This window comes from Bubalus kerabau, chromosome 22 (genome assembly GCF_029407905.1).
Source record: "Bubalus kerabau isolate K-KA32 ecotype Philippines breed swamp buffalo chromosome 22, PCC_UOA_SB_1v2, whole genome shotgun sequence".
Classification (NCBI taxonomy): Eukaryota; Metazoa; Chordata; class Mammalia; order Artiodactyla; family Bovidae; genus Bubalus; species Bubalus kerabau.
In genome coordinates this window covers 16,887,994-16,903,558 of record NC_073645.1, presented here as the reverse complement: position 1 = coordinate 16,903,558, position 15,565 = coordinate 16,887,994, and positions in this window count along the sequence as shown.

The following is a 15,565-nucleotide window of genomic DNA, read 5'->3' as shown; positions in this document are numbered from 1 at the left end:
ATCAGAGATGCTCCATAAATATTTATTTACTGAATGAAGGACTGAGCATTGTATGGCTCATGTATGAGCCGCTACATTAAATACACTGTAAGCCTTCTAATAGTTCTATCTATAAGTATAGAGGCAAAATTTGAACTGGCTCCAGAGCCCATTCATTTAACTGTAAATAAATGAAACTGTCTCCCTGCTAGGAATACTTTGTTCTAAAAAAAAAAAAAAAAAAAATTTAACTTCTCTCTAGTGTTTCCCTGAAGATCAAGCCGCTAACAGAATCATTTAAGTATTCAGTGAAAATTTGGCAACTACATAGCCCACCGTCATCAGGAACCCCAGGCTTTCCTGGGGTGCTGCAGACATAGCAGCCCTCAGTCATAATTAGGCCCTCAGTTATTCCTAAACCGTTTCTTTGGATTCCATTTTATATCCACAACATTCGGCACACTACCCCACTCCCATAAGACAATTAGATGAGGTCATGATATTATATTAGCATCAAATATAAGCCTTAGTAAATAGGATTTTGAAAAAGGGATATCTCTCTCCCTTAAATATTTGCAACCAAAATAAAATTTACATTATTCAGTATTTCCCACCTGCCCAGAATTTCAAAATGTCATGAATGCTCATTTACTTCAACACTCAAAAGTATATATTACATTATGCTGAAATGTATATCCCAGTGTAAATTAAATATAATAATAATAATTGCTAACATTTATCAAGCATTTACAATGTGCTAGGCTGGTCTTGTGCTAAGCACTTCATATACATTAATCATTTGATATAGGTTTTATTATAATCCCCATTTTGTAGTTTTAGAAACTAAGGCCAAAATCAAACAACTAATAAATGTTATACCTTTGATCTTAATCAATGTATTTAATGAAATAAGACTTCTATGAAATCTTACATTTCTGAAGATAAAAACAGCAAGAGCATCCTAGAATTCTACAGCTGAATATAACCAGTTATATTTTTTAGTGTGTCATCCTAAGATTTTATTGTGCTTAGGTTGTTGGTGTTTTGTTGTTGTTGTTGCTTTAATATTTCCTTTCCTAAAAGCATGTTATCTTCATTCTTAAAAACATTAAAGTCAAAGAAACTACAATATCCTGTTTGCTCTTAAACTGGTAAAACTCCACGCTCAGCTTTTGGAAAAGAGCCCAAGAGAGTCTGTGAGTACAAGTGTAAAACAATTATGTTATCATAAAACAATTGCAAAAATTTCTTCTGGTACGTCATCATGTACAATTCCCTTTTCCTCCTATTTTTCCCAGCCCTCAGCAGGGCTTTCTTTGGATACCTGCTCTTTTTCTACCTCCCACTAACATTGCACTTCTCTTCAATCTCGTTAATCTCAGTCTCAGCTCTCGCAAAAAATTTCTGAACTCAAATCGGTTCAGACATGTTACAATTTTAGGACCTATTCTAGGAGGCTAACAACAGACGTGCAGGACCCCATGAGGCATCATGAGCCCAGGCTATATCCAGGTATGAGAGGATATCCATGGTGGGAGCAGGTCTGGCAGCTGGAAGTTCTAGCATAAATATGTCAGGGTCCTGCTACTGTGCTGTCCTAAACCACCCTCAACATGAGGATTCATATAACCACTACCAATGCACTGGAATTGATATACTAGTTGAAAACTATTAACTGTGCTCGTGCAGGGCAGCTGGTAATACTGGATAAGGCCCAACAAAGTACTAGACTTGTAGATTCTTAAAGCATGGCTCCAGACAGCCATTAAGCCTACCAGGGACACGCATGCCCCCTAGAGGGAGCAGCTGGCAAGGAGTTGGGCATGTCTAGGCCAAATGGAGCAACTGGAGTAAAAATCATAAAACCCAATGAGAAAATCTAGTGGAAATTACGATATGGTGGTAACATGATAAAAAACAGTGATGCCCAGGGCAAAAAGGATTAGGACAGCAAAACTAATTTCAGACCCCACCTGCTCATGAGTTTCAGCCTACCAAGAATCTGTCAGCCAGGAGATTTTGAATGCCCAAAGCAAAGCCAAGCTAGGACAACCCAGGCACTAGATGTAGATCTTTCTTTACATTTCTCTCTTCTCTTTGAAATTCAATCACTATCTGCATGTCTAACATCAAATACTGCTTCTCCACCAATTCAATTATTAGAGCTGCCTGATATGTCTTTATTGGGTATTTCATTGGCAATACAAATAAACCATGGAAAAATATAATGTCAGCTCCCCCTAAAACTATCTCTCCTTTAAACTTAATACTTCAGGCAGTGGTCTCATTTCACACATAGATGAAAACAAACACAGGATCTCAGGATCATCTGATCCTTTTCCACTTTTCCACCAAAACAGAAAGAAGACCAAAGGAGCTGACCCAAGAGCCCAGTGGGGAAGTCAGGCAGGAGATAGGATGGGCCACCTGGAGAAGCCTGCTCTTGGAGCAGCCTTGTATGAAATCAGGAGGTAGGGGGAAGGAAGCCTGGGCAGGTGGAAGAGATGATGGGCACTGACAGTGCTGGATGACTTGAGTCCCAACCTCAGCAACTCGCTCACGACTGCTCAGTGGAGGAGACCCATTCTCTCAGATGATGGTGAGGCTGAGAGTGACCGGAAGGGCTGTGGAGCCATTTTTAAATGACACTAGTAGAACTCTTCTACGGGTTTGGAGTCCCTGAGGTCTCTGAGCTCACCCTGTTAGAGAAACAAACCCCTGATCTAACCCTGATCTGAACACTGACCTCAGAAACAAGGTGGGCAGGGAGATGAAGCTAACTAACAGTTTGGAATTTTACAACAGAAAATGTCTGTGGGAAAATGCCTTTCTTTTGTGACACGGAAAAAAAACTAGGAGAGCTCTAGGGTATTTTCTCTCCCTCAGTTTCCACGTACAGGGTTTCTCCCCTGCATTCCCAGCCCCATCTTCTCAATATCCTAACCTTCCCTTCACTGTCGCTCCACAAGGCCTCAGAGTAGGTCCTGTGAGTAGGTCAGAGTAGCCCTCCTGGTCAGTCTCCTTCCAGCCAAGCTCTTTTTCCACCCTCTCTGCCTTTAGAACTTGTAACTATTCAAATCTATTCAAATACTTCTGCCTTTTCTTATTCCCTGAAATGATGACTCTCTCTGGACTACCTTTTTTCCTTTGTCTTGTTAAGACTATCATTAGCTCAGAAGCTCATACAAATTAGTTCAATAAATATTTATCTAGCTACTGTGTGTCAAGTATGGTAGAAGCTTCTGCAGAGGATACTAAGATATAAATATATAGTGCCCTCAGGAATCTTTAGCCTGAAAATGGTTATAGCACAAAATACATGTGAGCCTACATACACCCAAATGAGTCAGAATAAATGCCCTGAATTCTTTGGGGCTTCAAAGGATGAAGCACTCACCTGTGGTTGATGAATCAGAGAGACTTCACAGAAGAAAGAATATTTGAGCTGTGCCTTGCAAGATGGGGCTGGATTTTGGCAGACAGAAGTAAGAGTGCAATTTAATAAAGAAATGGAACCATAAGAACCAGAAGGAAGAAAATCTCAGGGCATATTATCAAACAGTAAACACTCCAGTTTGGCCAAAATGGAAGTCCTGTCTTTATTTCCCAACCCTCATATTTGGCCGCATGAGCTGACACGTTCTGTAAGAGGAGTGGACCAGAATAGTTGACATTGGAATATCAATAACATACATAGGGAAGTGCTGAAAGGCAAATGCCAGCCTAAGAAGTCTTCATCTCATCAATGATTACAGCAATTGTTTAGGAAAAGTAATTTTGGTGAATATTGTCTCAATTAAAGGTTTGTTGGGGGACTTCCCTGGCGGTCCAGTGGCTAAGACTCCATGCTCCCAATGCAGGGGGCCCAAGTTCGACCTCTGGTCAGGGACTAGATCCCACATGCCGCAACTAAAGATCCTGCGTGCCACAACGGAGACTGACGATCCCGCATGCCACAACTAAGACTCAGTACACAAGGTGGCTCAGATGGTAAATATCCACCTGCAGTGCAAGAGACATGGGTTCGATCCCTGGGTTGGAAAGCTCTCCTGCAGAAGAAAAGGCAACCCACTCCAGTATTCTTGCCTGGAGAATCCCATGGATAGAGAAGCCTGATGGGCCACAGTCCGTGAGGTCCCATAGAGTCAGAGCTCTTTGTGAAGCTAACAGTGGGCAGTCTAGGTCCACTGGTGGTGACAGGCAGCACCTGGACAAAATATGTTTGCAGTGTCTGCTCTTGTGATGATGGGAGAGTGCTGTGACTGCCAGATCTAAACTGACCCTTTCCTTTAGGAGACCTAGTACAAGACCCAGGACATTTACCCTCAGAACAGAAGGTAGGACACATCCAAGAACCAAAACAGGAAGTCAGGTCCGGTACCACAGCAAGACTAGCTGATAGTTTCAAGGACGGATGAAGCCTGTAGATATTGGCCAGGGTTGAGAGACCAGGGGAGAGATGTAGAGAGGATCAGGGGTTGAAGACTAAGGGCTCTGAAGCAACAACGGCAGAGAGGCCACAGTAATTAACACATGCCCGGGCTTCCCTGGTGCCTCAGATGGTAAAGAGTCCACCTGCAATGCAAGAGACCCGGGTTCAAACCCTGGATCTGGAAGATCCCCTGGAGAAGGGAAAGGCTACTTACTCCAGTATTCTTGCCTGGAGAATTTCATGGACAGAGGAGCCTGGTGGGCTACAGTCCATGGGGTCACATAGAGTCAGTCACAGCTAACACTTTCACTTTTTCAGGCTCCCTTTATTCCCCTCTTGTGTTTCCCTTTGACTTCTGACCTAGCCACCAGGCAGATGCACAAGTTTTAGAAGGCGCTGGAACAGTATAAAGTATGTTCCACTTGGAAAAATTACCAAGTTTCCCATTAGCGAAAAGCTTTGGTTTTTTCTACCTGTTGAATAGGATAAAAAGCACCTGCCCTTATTCATGGATGTTCATGATGCTCAGATAAAGTGAAGGTATAAGTAAGTTATAAATGGAGTTGTAATTATTTTTCTACTGTACCTACATATTGATAATTCAAGAATCAACCAATAAATACCAATAGCTTCCAATACCCCCAACCCTACCCTAGGCCCTTTGGAAAGATTCAGGATACATTTAATGCAAAATCAAATTTAAATTCAGATTTAAACCTATCTGCTCCTGGATCTTTCTGAGACTAAAAAGACAACACCAAAAAAATATCCTTTCACTTAATCTACAAATATTAGTCCACAAATATTTATTGACTGTCACTATCACAGTCAGAGATTGCCATCCTGTTCCCATACTGATAAGTGTCAGATATAAGCAGACAGTCAAAAAGAATGAAACTTTTTAAACTGCACATTTAACACAGAGGTATATAGTCTTTCATTTTAATTCTGTCCTTGAACTATGCAAATTAATCCCCATCTTACCAAAGACACTATTTTTTAAACTTATGTAGAAATAAAAAATACACCTCCGAGAGCACCCCATATACCCAAGAGCAGCAACAACACAAATAAGTATTCTGTGTTTTTTCCTACAACTCACATCCACATCCACTCAAATATAAATGAGTTTCAATGATACGACTAATCGTTCTCTGTATTTTTCACTAAGCAGTATTTTAGAGAAAACAAGTGAAACCTGATGTAAATAAGATGGGATATCTATTTGGAGTTGGCATGCAGCCCTTTTTGATCACTTGAAAGTCATTTCTATTTTTTAACCTTGTGGTGATGAATCATGAAACAAATATAATACAAACAATGTGGATAATTTATTCACCATCATTTCTCTAAGGATAAAACTTTGAGATTAGGTGTATATAGAATTGCAATCATTTCTCAAAAATTATTTTTTACTGTTATAGAGAAAAGTATAAAAAGACATGAATAAGACTACTTTATCACCACCAAAGAAGAAACAGCAAAATATAAAGGAGCCCTACCTTAAAGTAGCTTCAATGGGCAGCTCAAAAGACTGAATCTCAGCCAGCACATTCTCATAGGTTTGATCTGGGTCTTCTTCCAACATTGCTCCTGATTTTCCAGCTGCAGACATCATATTTTTTTAATGTAAGACAGTACTTTATAAGAGAAATGTAGTTGTATTATAATTACGACAGGGTCTCTCTGTCCAACCAGAGTAGCAGCAAAAACTGAGCTCACTGTCTGACTTCATGCTATCAAAATCCTTGCTTCCAAGAATGTTGCACAGCTGTTGCTGTCTTGTCTCTACTTATAACATTTTACTTATTATTAACCTTGACACAGTTCAGAAAGTTCCTGCCTGATGCCTGCTGTATTTATTTACTTGTTTCTCAAATACAGTAACCGCAAACTTTGATAGGAATTAGAACAATTACACTCTAAAAAGTTATGAAAGACAATTGACTTGTTGGGGCACATATTTTAATGTTGTTTATGCTAAGTATGTGGAGAAGGAAATGGCAACCCACTCCAGTGTTCTTGCCTGGAGAATCTCAGGGACAGAGGAGCCTGGTGGGCTGCCGTCTATGGGGTCACACAGAGTCTGACACGACTGAAGCGACTTAGCAGCAGCAGCAGCAGCATGCTAAGTATGTGATTAAAGTTATACTCTCAGTTATTCCTGCAACTCTACCCTTGTTCCCACGAACTCAAAAAAATAACAACAACAAGAAGAAAAAACAGTCCTCTCGGATCTGATTTTGAGGTCACTGGGCAAGCACTTTGGTCCCCCATCTCTTTCATTTCTCCACACTCTTCACTGCTGGGTGAAGTTCGACCATGATGGATCCATTCTTTTTTTTTTTTTTTTTTTTGTCTCCTGTTCTAATACAAATGCTTCTGGAAGTGGTTGTATTTGATCCTTATCAGTTCCTTAGGCCTGACTGCGAGTGAGTTTGCTACATCCTTTTGATGGGAAGGGCACAAGCATGAAGATACCAGGAGGTTGAAGAGGGCTGGTTGCTGCTGAGAGGAAGAATGCATGCAAGAAGTAGAGGCCTAAAATATCAAGGGAAAATGTGGACAACAGATAGCCCCAGGTAGGCCTAAAAAAGTAAATAGGTACAAATTTCCCATTACACTTTGTGCCAGATCATCTTCAGTTCTGAGTTTAACCTCATGATTTCTTGTCCAGTACCACAGACTGAATATTTAAAAGAATGAACAGGTACTTTTCTAGTGGTTCAGTGGTTGAGTCCATGCTTCCACTGCAGGCAGCATGGGTTCACTCCCTGCTCAGGAAACCAAGATCCCGCATTCCACATGCCATGCAGCCAAAATAAATAAAGGGATGAGTCGTGACATTCTTCCATATGTGTCTATTTTTTTTTAAGTTTTTGTCAGATGTGAAAAGAAATTGAAATTCTTTCTCCTCAGAATGTACTGTTCATGTAATCACAAAGCATGTGTTATAAATTGCATCAGTTTTTCACTTCTCCCTACATCCATACCCTTGCCAGTGCCTCACCAAGTGTCCCTTAATGCTCCAAGACTTTGGGCCTAGCCCTGCAACTCCTGCTGGCCGATGATATATGAGCCGAAGTGGCAGTACTTGAGCTCTAAGCCTAGGCTTTGCAAACATGTTTCTCTTTGCCCTCTTACACCTCTGCTATCGCCTGAGAAAAACACGTCCTGGCTGGCTTGCTGGTCCAAGGAGGAGGAGAGGCACATGAAGCAGAGCCATCCCCATGGATCCACACAACTGCAGGAAGAAGTACATTTTCCCATCCAGCTGCAGCATCTGATACAGAGCTGCTCACCCCAGCCTGGGCCAGATCAGCCGTGCCCCACATCCCCACAGACACAGGAAGAACAACGAATGATGGGTCTTTGCAGCCACTAAATGATGGATTATATGAAGCAATAGCAAACCAATGCAGCATTCTTCACATCAATCCCACCAACAGGCTCAACTCTTAAACCCTAGTTTTCCTCCTTGGCAGAGTGGAAGAAATGCACCAGGAATATGTCATACACCATTTCCTCCAAGAGGAAGTAATCATGGCCTTCTTCAAGACTGACACAAAACAGTAACTTTCTGTCTGTGTTAAAATCATTTATACGGGGAGAATGGCATTGAAACATGTATAATATCATATATGAAACGAATCGCCAGTCCAGCTTCAATGCATGATACAGGATGCTTGGGGCTGGTGCACTGGGATGACCCAGAGGGATGGTATGGGGAGGGAGATGGGAGGGGGGTTCAGGATGGGGAACACGTGTATACCTGTGGTGGATTCATGTTGATGTATGGCAAAACCAATACAATATTGTAAAGTAATTAGCATCCAATTAAAATAAATAAATTTATATTTAAAAAAAAAGAAAAGAAAAGGAACAGAGCTTCTTAGGAAAAAAAAATCTTTATGTGCAAGGTTTTAAATTTATGGACTTCCCTGGTGGCTGACAGTAAAGCGTCTGCCTACAATGTAGGAGACTCGGGTTCGATCCCTGAATTAGGAAGATCCCCTGGAGAAGGAAATGGCACCCCACTACAGTACTCTTGCCTGGAGAATCCCATGGATGGAGGAGCCTGGTAGGCTACAGTCCATGGGGTTGCAAAGAGTCGGACACGACTGAGCGACTTCACTTTCACTTTTCACTTTAAATTTATACCAGATTATCAGATTATCTAAAAGAAGAATGTCTATTTGATTTGTATTTGTATTTTTCATAACACTTAATGCATTACCCTGTAGGTGCTCAAGAAACGCTCACTGAATGAATGAAAGATGGACAGCAAAACTACAGGCTGAGAGGTAGTTCTGCCTTATGAGGATGTGTTTGGTCCACATGATGCAAAAAGATGAGACTTCCAGATAGAATTGATCAGACTGTGAGAATACATAAACTCATGATGGGAAATCATTCTTGTCATGAGAATGTTGGTCATCACTTTATTATATTGTAGAGAATAAACACATAGGTAAGGCCACATACTCATGAACATATACCCATGATGACCTACCCAGCCTTAAGTATAGCATAGTTTAAAAATTGACTTTTATCCCCACATAATGCAAATTTTTATTTTTAAAATTTTCAAACTTACAGAAGAATTACAAGAAGAATATCATGAACAGTCAGATAACCTTCATCTGATTCATCCATTGTTAACATTTTGCTACATTTGCTTTCTCCTTTTCTCTTTGTTTACTCAAGGGGATTCGGTAATGTAGGCATATGCTTTTAATACAAATAGTGATAAAATTGTGTTAATTTAAATAGAGTATTTTTAGAACAGTGTTACACTGTAAAGTAGTATAATTAACAAACCACAATAGCTTTGACTCATAGTTACTGCCCGACCCTGTTCCTACTGCATAGCGCTGTTATTCTCTTCCTGTAGAGCCAACCCAACCAGGAGACTCAACGTCTTCCTGGTTGCCTCCATCCGCCCCTCAGCTCTCCCCATACCTCCTCGACTCCCACCCGGCTCTCTTCTGCTCCTCCCACTTCGGTTAAGTGAATTTTTTCTCTGCCTCTTACTTTCTTGTAAGCCTTGTAAGACGTAGGCTACAACTTCCTGTTTCCACTGACTAAACCAGCATCTTCCTTTTATTCAAAACTTTCCTTGAGTGCCATTTCCTGCCGGAAGTCAGCACAGATTGAATGAACAGAAGAGAATCTCCTCCCAAGAGAAACAGTCAGGAAAACAACCTCCCCTATCCCATAGTGCTGACAACAAATTCACCAAATAAGGAAAAGAAAGGGAGGTAATGGAAAAATTTTAAACAGCCATATTCCAAGATACCCATAAAAGAGAATGGGGAGTATGACTGGAATGTTCCCAGTCTCAACCTTTAGCCCCACCTCCCAGCTGCAGCTCAGACTCTTCTACTACTCTCTGGAGTCAAGTCTGACCACTGACGGGAGACAAGTACGTAGCTCTACGCCAGTGACTCTCACTGGGTGATCCTGTCTTCTCCCAACCATAGGGTAATGCCTGCAGACATTTTTGACTGTCTCAAGCTGAAGGTGGGTTGGAATCCAGTGAGCAGAGGCTAGAGTTTCTGCTAAATGCACAGTACAGTCCCCTACAACAAAGAATTATCTAGCCCCAAATGCCAGTAGTGCTGAGGTTGGGAAATCAAGCTCCAACTGGATCTTGGGGACACACCACCAAGCTATGCCCTGATCCTGGGCCCCTTTGTAAGTAATTTTTTTCTTCTCTGTGACTGAGTCTTTGTTTTATTAATCTGCTAGGAACACTCTAGAATTAGAAACAGTCTTCTTTAAAAAGTAAGTTTATTATTAAAAAAGAAAAATCTCGGTCAGTTTTTTGCATCCCTCCCTAACCAAAACTGGAATCCCACCTCCTAACTCTGCATTGGAACCACCAATGGGAAACATTATGCTCATGGGTGTCATTGGCACAGGTGCCCCTTTTGCAATTTGCAGTCTCTCGGAAATACCTGGTAGCCTGGGGGCAAGGCAGGGGTGGCCGAAAGGTAGAAGGTACCCAAAAGAGGTGGACTAGCCTGACAATTCTCACCAAGAGAAATGGTTCTCAGTTCTCTTCAGAGCTGAAATCTGAGTTCCACCCTTTCACTCCTACTCCATTCTTTCCTGAAGAGGTAGTTTCCTCACCTTTATAGGTAATTCTTACACCTCTGTATGTTTTGATGGGTCCAGAAAAAAAAAAGACTTGGCTACCTAGGAATAGAAGAGAATTTCATAATATAATAAAAGGAGTCTATCTAAAAAAAAAACCAACCCTGACCAGACTTCCCTGGTGGTGCAGTGTATAAGAATCTGCCTACCAATGCAAGGGACACAGATTCCATCCCTGGTCCGAGAAGATCCCACATGTGGTGGTACAACTCAGCCCATGTGCCACAACTACTGAGCCTCTGCTCTAGAGCCTAGGAGCCACAACTAGTGAAGCCCATGCACCTGGAGCCTGTGCTCTGCAGCAAGAGAAGTCCAGGCACTGAAACTAGAGAGCAGCCCCAGTTTGCAGCAACTAGAGAAAAGCCGGAGCAGCAACGAAGACCCAGCACAGCCAAAAATTAAATAAAACAAACAAGTCTCTTGGATTGCAAGGAGATCAAACCAGTCAATCCTAGAGGAAATCAACCCTGAATATCATTGGAGGGACTGATGCTGAGGCTAAAGCTCCAATACTTGGACCACATGATGGGAAGAGCCAACTCATTGGAAAAGTTCCTGACGCTGGGAAAGATGGAAGGCAGGAAGAGAAGGGGATGATAGAAGATGAGACGGTTGGATGGCATCACTGACTCAATGGACATGAGTTTGAGCAAGCTCCAGGAGATGGTGAAGGACAGGGAAGTCTGGCATGCTGCAGTCCATGGAGTACACGACTGAGTAACTGAAAACAGCAACAATACAAACAAACCTCGTTAACATCTTACTTGGTGACAAAATGGTAAACATTGGACTCCTCAGTTCAGGGAAACAACAATCATTAGCTCTATTTGAAACTGACCTGGAAGTCCTAGTGATAAGGCAAGATAAAGAAATAAAAGATATAAAGATTGGTAAGAAAGAAGAAAAACTGACATTTGCAGAATCCACGGTTGTATTATATAAATACAATAAATATCTAGGAAGCTGATGTGCTAACTAGGACTTGAGAGTCTATTGGGCCGCAACTGAAAGTGCTAACAGGATTTTAAAATATTAGGGAATGACACGGCCCAAGATTTCAGAAAGGCAGAATGAGGATTTCCGATCCCAGTGGAGCCAGAGGTCAGGATTGAGTTAGGGATCTATAAGATGAGCAAAAGCACAAGAAAATCTAGAGCAGCCTGGATGGGTGGGAACGCCTGAATGGTTACCTAGGATGACCTTTAGCTTTTGCAGGTACTTTATAAACTCGTCTGGCGTGGTGAGTGGATGGGCTAGCTTTTAGGGTCGGGGTGATGCCATAAGCTGCAGCAGCTCTTTGTATGTCATATACCCACATAACTGACTTTCGCATCTGACTTGCTGCCTTACCATACACGTCTGACAGTGTAACTTGAAACACAGGAACACTGCCTAGGCATAAGACCTGTGCACAAGAATTTCCACTTCCTCCCCCATAAAACGCAACATGTGAGCGTCTAAACTCCACAACAGTGACTTGTGTTTATCTGTTCCTCCCTTTCCCTACCTGGTATCTTCTCTGCCCAGCAAAACATTCGTTTAATTTTAAAACTTCAAAAAAAAACCCAAAAACTTTAGCACTATTATTTTCAGGAGACTCTGAGCAACACGTTTTGTTACTTGAAAGGTAGTTTTTTAAGGAAAAATCTATGCCATCCAAAATAGTGTTTCCAGAAAGCCATTCTACATATTTTTTCCTGCCATCTTCAAAATTCAGGATGTAAAATTTCATTACAAAAGGGCTTTTGGTCCTTTAATGAATCTGTGTTTTCTCAATAAACTGTACTGGCTACTGTTCTTTAAAGGATAGTTTTTATCCTGGCTGTGCTGCACAGCTTACAGGATCTTAGTTCCCCAAGCAGGGATTGAACCGCAACCCTCAGCAGTGAGAACATGGAGTCCTAACCACAGGCCCTCCAGGGGATTTCCAAGAATAAAATTTCTGAGTAATTAAAAAAATTTTTTTTAATATTTTATAAATTTCTGATATAACTCATCATATTTTTCTGTTTATAAACTCATAGAAGAGATGGTACTTCCATGAATATTGTATCATTACTGTTATCTGAACTTCTAACCCCTGGAACATGCCCTGGTTCTCTACATTTCAGAAACTTTATTGATACATGCTGCTTCCTTTATCTAGAATACCCTCCCTTTCTTCTATGGAACATGGAAATAATAACAGTATCACTGACCTCATATGGTTGTTGTAAAGATTACAAGGACCTTTTGAGCATGTTGACCTTTTGAGCATAGACTTTTGGGCCTTTATTAGGGAGAGCACTCTGGAGAGTGTTTGGCACATGAGTATCAGTATCAGCTGTTCCTGTCAGTACTCTTTCAAGGCCTTGTTCAAATGCCACCTGGTTGTGTAGAATGGTTGGCTACTTTCTCCCATAAGCCTTTTGAACATATTTTTCTGTTAAACACTTATCAACCTTATTGGACTATAAGCTCCACAAAAGCAAGGAATGTGCCTTATGGTTCTTTATATTCCGAGCATCTAGCAAGGTGTATGATGGTCCGGTATGAATGGAAGACTTCAGTGGGAATGATGAATATAAACATGAGTAGCGTTTACTGCTTAATTAAATTGACGTTTTTCAATTTGACAAGGAAATTCTGGATTAATTGTTGTAACTAACTGTGATTATTCCTTTTCCTTTTCTTTATGCAAATCTGGGATTTCGTTAAGAAAAGGGAAAGCTAAAATCTCTCCTACCACCATTTTTCTGAGTTCTCAGTAAACATATTTGCAATGGTAGAAATAGCTTCCCCAAGTAAATACTTGAACCTTATACCTCTTATATTTGTTATGTGAGGGTGTTCTGATTGCAAAATTTTAGGGCACCGGTGTTGATCTTTTCCGGAATACATCTTAAACGTTTTCACCCGGGCCGATAGAGAATCAACATCAGCAGTCCCTTTGTCACAGAGCTGAATTATGGCGCTACCTAGTGGTCAAATTTTGGCACAGATTTCGCTGAAACTGGATCAGGCTCTTCTAGGTTTTAATTTTAGTTTTTACACTGGCAATTGTTAAATGTCATCAGAAATCACTAACTATCTTGCTCTGTTTTTCCTGGTGTTTCTGAAAACTGTTCTACCTGTCTTTTATCCTCCGTTCTTCTAGTTCAAACCTCTTCAGCAGAACTAAGAAGACATTCAGCAAGGTCGGTTATCAAGCTGCCAAAGTTAGCCCCTTTCTCCCTCAGAAAAACCTGGATCTTGACCGTCAGAATTCAGGACACAACTTTTCTGGGCTGTGATGTGATAGGATAGGTCACCGTGTGCCCCGTCTGAGTCTACGCACGTCTGGCAGGCAGCCCGTGGCAAGTACACCCTTCTTGCACACATTCTTCTAAACAATCATCTCTTTTCCCTCTTTTGAAACCAAACAATTCCCTCAAAAATACGGTTTGAGGTATAAAATAGGAAATAGTACTGAGCAAGAGGAAATGTTTTGCTTTAAATACCAAAGCCATTTGTTTACATTAAGAAATAGTCTGCATTCAAAGCCCATAATTGAAAAGAAACATGAATCATCAATCACAAGGAGACTTCATAGATAAGAAATAGGTGCTGGCCTGAACAATTGTATTAAATATGAACAACACTTCTTGGCAGCTTTTGCTGAGTCATTTTTCAGGAAGTGGGCTGTCCAGAAAGATTTCTACAAGAGGAACAATTGACAATATTTTCATATTAATAACCTGCAGTGACTTTATTGTTCTCAAAACTTTTGTTAATAAATATTTTCCTGTTCAGCCAAAAAAAAAAAAAATGAATCAAAAGACAAAGCTTAATCTGATTTATTTTTATATGTTTGGAATTCTTTTCTTCTGTAAGTGATATTAAATATATTTAAATAAGAGTTATAAAACATCCTCATTCATATAATATCAGGAAATATTTTATTCTGAATCTTTTTTTTTTTTAAAGCATACGTGCTGTAGTATATACTGGGCTCATTCCTTAGACTGATTCCAAATAATCATTTTGGATTCAAATTCCTTTCAAGGCAGTGGCCATGAAAGGTTTGAAGACTGAGAGTTCTCTCGGTTACCCTCCTCAGATAAGGGACAATCAGGGTGGGCTCCTGGAAGCCAACTAAAAGATTGGGCCATTCAAACAAAGTCCCCTCAGAAAACTCCAGTAAGACCAGAGAAGACAGACAGGGTCAGTGCATTCCCTGGAGACTCCCAAATATTTGTTGGTCCTGTGCGCCAGCACTGAGACTCTCTCTCTTAGTCTGTGACAAAGGGCTGAGGTCATCTGCCCACTAAGGGGACAGTAAATTGAAAAATAAGATCATTGTATGATTATGATTTCTTAGTATAAAAAATTATCATGCTTGTGGCCCTGACTTAACACAAATATATCTCCTGCAACCTGCCCCCACTCTTCCTGCCCCCACAGAAGCTCTGCTGAGAAAGCCTCCTCCCTTCACACGTGCAGTGTAGATTTCCTTCCATACTAGGTGATACACAAAGTGGTCCAGTAGCAGAACCAAAGCAGGTTTCTGTGTAGCCTAACAGTTGCATGCCCAGACTCCAGATCTGGATTTCCTGGGTTCAAATCCTACCTCTGCTAATTATCAACTATGTGACCTTGGGAACCTTCTGTGTCTTGAGTTTCCTTATAACCATAATAGACAAGCCCTTATTTCATAGATTTGCTGGAAAAATTAAATTAAATAATGCAAATAAGTTCTTCAGTACAGTGTTAGGAAAGTAAAAAAATTTAAAAAGCATTGTGGAAGCGTTAGTATTATGCCATTGCTTAATGAGGAACCATATTATAAACCACTGAAGATCATTTGTTTTTTTAAGTCAACTGTTTTATAATTTTGCTATAGTGAGTAGTATTGTTCTCCTATTTCCTTTATAATGGACAGGGGTAGATTTTCTCTGATGCTCAATGGTCAGAGTTTTGAAAATATCAGTGACCCATAAAGATGTTAGCAGACTACAATACTCTCACCTGCTAAGT